This window comes from Oryx dammah, unplaced genomic scaffold (genome assembly GCF_014754425.2).
Source record: "Oryx dammah isolate SB20612 unplaced genomic scaffold, SCBI_Odam_1.1 HiC_scaffold_26, whole genome shotgun sequence".
Lineage (NCBI taxonomy): Eukaryota > Metazoa > Chordata > Mammalia > Artiodactyla > Bovidae > Oryx > Oryx dammah.
This window is the reverse complement of record NW_024070210.1, coordinates 88,897,200-88,902,848: the sequence shown is the minus strand read 5'-3', so window position 1 is coordinate 88,902,848 and position 5,649 is coordinate 88,897,200.

The window sequence follows — 5,649 nt, the reverse complement described above, 5'->3', positions numbered from 1 at the left end:
GCCCCTTCTCCTCCTGCCCCCAATCCCTCCCAGCATCAGAGTCTTTTCCAATGAGTCTACTCGTCACATGAGGTGGCCAAAGTATTGGAGTTTCATTATGTTGCTGCAAATGGCAATATTTCATTCTTTTTTATGGCTGAATAATATTCCATAGTATATACATTTATATACCCTGACTTCTTAATCCACTCATCTGTTAATGGGCACTTGAGTTACTTCCATGTTCTGGCTATTACAAATAGTGCTGCTGTGAACATTGGGGTTCAGTTCAGTCGCTCAGTCATGTCTGACTCTTTGCGACCCCATGAACCTTAGCACGCCAGGCCTCCCTGTCCATCACCAACTCCCAGAGTTCACCCAAACTCATGTCCATTGAGTCGGTGATGCCATCCAACCATCTCATCCTCTGTCATCCCCTTCTCCTCCTGCCCTCAATCTTTCCCAACATCAGGGTCTTTTGAAATGAGTCAGCTCTTTGCATCAGGTGGCCAAAATATTGGAGTTTCAGCTTCAACATCAGTCTTTTCAATGAACACTTAGGACTGATCTCCTTTAGGATGGACTGGTTGGATCTCCTTGAAGTCCAAGGGACTCTCAAGAGTCTTCTCCAACACCACAGTTCAAAAGCATCAATTCTGCGCTCAGCTTTCTTTATAGTCCAACTCTCACATCCATACATGACCACTGGAAAAACCATAGCCTTGACTAGATGGACCTTTCTTGACAAAGTAATGTCTCTGCTTTTTAAAATGCTGTCTAGCTTGGTCATAACTTTACTTCCAAGGAGTAAGCGTCTTTTAATTTCATGGCTGCAATCACCATCTGCAGTGATTTTGGAGCCCCAGAAATAAAGTCAGCCACTGTTTCCACTGTTTCCCCATCTATTTGCCATGAAGTGATGGGACCACATGCCATGATCTTAGTTTTCTGAATGTTGAGCTTTAAGCCAGCTTTTTCACTCTCCTCTTTCACTTTCATCAAGAAGCTCTTTAGTTCTTCTTCACTTTCTGCAATAAGGGTGGTGTCATCTGCATATCTGAGGTTATTGATATTTCTCCCAGCAATCTTGATTCCAGCTTGTGCTTCATCCAGTCCAGGGTTTCTCATGATGTACTCTGTATATAAGTTAAATAAGCAGGGTGACAATATACAGCCTTGACGTACTCCTTTTTCCTATTTGGAACCAGTCTGTTGTTCCATGTCCAGTTCTAACTGTTGCTTCCTGAACTGCATAGAGGTTTCTCAGGAGGCAGGTCAAGTGGTCTGGTATTCCCACCTCTTTTTGAATTTTCCACAGTTTCTTGTGATCCACACAGTCAAAGGCTTTGGCATAATCAATAAAGCAGAAATAGATGTTTTCCTGGAACTCTCTTGCTTTTTCAATGATCCAGCGAATGTTGGCAGTTTGGTTCCTCTGCCTTTTCTAAAACCAGCTTGAGCATCTGGAAGTTCATGGTTCACATATTGCTGAAGCCTGGCTTGGAGAATTTGGGGGACACATTGGAGTTCATGTGTCTTTAAATTAGAGTTTTCAGGGTTTTTGGATACACACCCAGGAGTGGAATTGCTGGATCATATAGCAGCTTTATTTTTAGTTTTTAAAGGAAACTCCATACTGTTTTCCATAGTGGCTGAACAATTTACATTCCCACCAACAGTATACTAGGATTCTTTTTTCTCCACAGCCTCTCTAACACTTGTTATTTGTAGACTTCTTGATGATAGCTATTATAACAGGTGTAAGGTGATATCTCGTTGTAGTTTTGTTTGCATTTCTCTAACAATTATGTTGAGCATCTTTTCATGTGCTTGTTGGTCATTTGCATGTCTTCTTTAGAAAAGTGTCTATTCAGGTCTTCTGCCCATTTTTCAATTGTGTTTTTTGATGTCAAGCTGTATGAGCTGTTTTTCTTTGTCAAGATTGTTTTGGCTTTTGGGGGTCTTTTTGTGTTTTCTTTTTTTTTAATTTTTATTTTTATTTTACTTTACAGTACTGTATTGGTTTTGCCATACATTGACATGAATCCGCCATGGGTGTACATGAGTTCCCAATCCTGAACCCCCCTCCCACCTCCCACCCCATATCATCTCTCTGGATCATCCTCGTGCACCAGCCCCAAGCATCCTGTATCCTGTATCGAATAGACTGGCGATTCGTTTCTCACTTGATAGTATACATGTTTCAGTGCCATTCTCCCAAATCATCCCACCCTCTTCCTCTCCCTCAGAGTCCCAATATAGATTTTAAAATTATTCTAGTTCCATGAAAAATGCGCTGGTATTTTGATAGGGTTTGCATTGAATCTGTAGATTGCTTGAGTAATTTGGTCATTTTAACAGTATTAATTCTTCTAATACATGAATATAGTCTTTCCAACTGTTTGTGTCATCTTCAGCTTCTTTCATCCATCTCTTATAGTTTTATGAGTACAGTTCTTTTACCTTCTTAGGTAGGTTTATTCCTATTTACTCTGTTTGATGTGATGGTAAATGATATTGTTTCCTTAATATCTTTTCTGATAGTTTGTTCTTACTGTATAGAAATGCAACAGATTTCTGTATATTAATTTTGTGTCTTCAGATTTTAGCAAATTCATTGATGGGCCCTGGTAGTTTTCTAGTGGTATCATCTTTAGGATTTTCAATGTGTAGTATCATGTTTTCTCCAAACAGTGTCAGCTTTAGTTCTTCCTTTCCAATTTGGATTATTTTTATTTTATTTTCTAGTCTGACTGCTACGGCTAGGACTTCTAATACTATATTGAATAAAAGTGGTGAGAGTGGGCATGCCTGTCTTATTCCTGATCTTAAATACTTTCAGCTCCTCACTGTTGAGCATGATATTAGTAGTGGGCTTGTCATATATGGCCTTTATTATGTTGAGGTATGTTTCCCTCTATACCCACTTTCTGGAGACTTTTTTAAAATCATAAATGGATGTTGAATTGTTATCAAAAACTTTTTCTGAATCTATTGAGATGATCTATGGTTTTTAGTCTTCAGTTCATTAATGTGCTGTCTCACATTGATTTGTGAGTAGTAGAAAAATTTTTGTAGCCCTGGGATAAATCCCACTTGATCATATTGTATGATTCTTTATATGTATCATTGGAACTGGTTTGCTAATATTTTGTTGAGGGTTTTTGTATTTATATTCATCAGTGATACTGTCCTATAATTTTCCTTTTTTGTGTGTGGCATCTTTGTCTGATTTTGATATCAGGGTGAAGTTGGCCTCATAGGATGAGTTTGGAAGTGTTCCTCCCTCTGTGATTTTTTTTTGAATAGTTTCAGAAGGATAGGTGTTAACTCTTCTCAAAATCTTTGGTAGAATTCTCCTGTGAAGCCACCTGATCCTGGACTTTATTTGTTGGAATTTTTATATGGGGAGGGAGGTGGGAGGGGGGTTCAGGATTGGGAACTCATGTACACCCATGGCAGATTCATGTCAATGTATGGCAAAACCAATACAGTATTATAAAGTAAAATTAAAAAAAAAAATCCTGATTCAATTTCATTATGGATAATTTATCTCTTCATATTTTCTGTTTATTCTTGGTTCAGTCTTGGGACATTGTATATTTCTAGAAATGTGTCCATTTTTTCCAGGTTGTTCATTTTATTAGCATTCGGTTATTTGTAGTATTCCCTATGATCCTTTTTGTGTCTGTGGTGTCTGTTGCAACCTCTTTTTCATTTCTGATTTTATTGCTCTGGGTCTTGTCTCTTTTTTTCTCGATTAGCTTGGGTAAAAGTTTATCAGGGCTTCCCAGGTGGCACACTGGTAAAGACTCCACCTGCCAATGCAAGAGACACAAGAGACTGAGTTGGATCCCTGGGTTGGGAAGATCCTCAGGAGTAGAAAATGGAAACCCACTGCAGTATTCTTGCCTGGAAAGCTCCATGAACAAAGGAGCCTGGTGGGCCACAGTCCATAGGGTTGCAAAGAGTTGGACACCACTGAGCGCACACACACACACACACACACACACACACACACACACACACACAAAGTTTTATCAATATTATCCCTTTCAAAGAACCAGGTCTTAATTTCATTGATCTTTTTGGTCTCTATTTCATTTATTTCTGCTCTGATCTTTACAATTCCTTTCCTTCTATTGACTTTGGGTCTTGTTTGTTGTTCCTTTAGTCAAGCTGAGATTTTCCTTATTTCCTGCGATAAGCTTGTATTGCTGTCAACTTCCCTCTTAGAGTTGCTTTTGCTCTATCCCATAGATTTTTGGACAGTTGTACTTTCATTTTCATTTGTCTCTGCTGCTGCTAAGTCACTTCAGTCATGTCGGACTCTGTGCGACCCCATAGACGGCAGCCCATCAGGCCCCCCGTCCCTGGGATTCTCCAGGCAAGAACACTGGAGTGGATTGCCATTTCCTTCTCCAATGCATGAAAGTGAAAAGTGAAAGTGAAGTCGCTCAGTCATGCCCAACTCTTAGCGACCCCATGGATTGCAGCCTACCAGGCTCCTCCGTCCATGGGATTTTCCAGGCAAGAGTACGTCTCTAGGTATTTTATTTCCTCTTTGATTTATTCTGTGATCTATTGATTATTTAGTAGCACTTTGTTTAGCCGCCACATTTGTGTGTGCCTCCACATTTTCTTTTTGGGGGGCAAGTTTTTTTTTTTCCTTGAACTTGATTTCTAGTATCATAGCATTGTAGTCAGAGAAGATGCTTGACATGATTTCAGTTTCCTTAGCTTTGCCAAGGATTGTTTTCTGGTCTAGCATGTGATCTACCCTCGAGAATGTTCCATTTACACTTGAAAAGAATGTGTATTCTGTTTTTGTTTGGGATATTCTGTACATATATCTACCAAGTTCATTTTGCCTAACATGTCAACCAGTGTTTCCTAATTGATTCTCTGGATGTTCTGTCCACTGATGTAAGTGTGGTAAGGTCTCCTATTATTATTCTGTTACCATCAATTTCTCCCTTTATGTCCATTTATATTTGTTTTATGTATTTAGGTGCTCCTATATTGGGTGCATTGTTATATCTTTTCCTTGAATTGATTTCTTGATTATTATGTAATATCCTTCTTTATTTCTTATAAGAGTCTCTATTTTAGTCTATTTTGTCTGATATGACTGTTGCTATCTTGGCTTTCTTTTGATTTTCATTTGCAGGAATATCTTTTTCCATCCCCTCACTTTTAGTTTGTGTGTGTTGTTAGGTCTGAAGTAAGTCTCTTGTAGGCAGCATATATATGCGTCTTTTTTTTTTAATCATTCAGCTACTCTGCCTTTTGATTGGAGTATTAAGTCCATTTACATTTAAAGTAATTACCGATACACATGTTCTGATTACCATTTTGGTAACTGTTTTGGGTTGTTTTTATTGCTCTTTCTTGTTCCTTTCTTTTGTCCCCTTGTGATTTGATGACTAGTGTTATGTTCTGCAGAGAAGGCAATGGCAGTCCACTCCATACTCTTGCCTGGAAAATCTCATGGATGGAGGAGCCTGGTGGGCTGCAGTCCATGGGGTTGCTAAGAGTCGGACACAGCTGAGCGACTTCACTTTCACTTTTCACTTTCCTGCATTGGAGAAGGAAATGGCAACCCACTCCAGTGTTCTTCCCTGGAGAATCCCAGGGACGGGGGAGCCTGGTGGGCTGCCGCCTATGGGG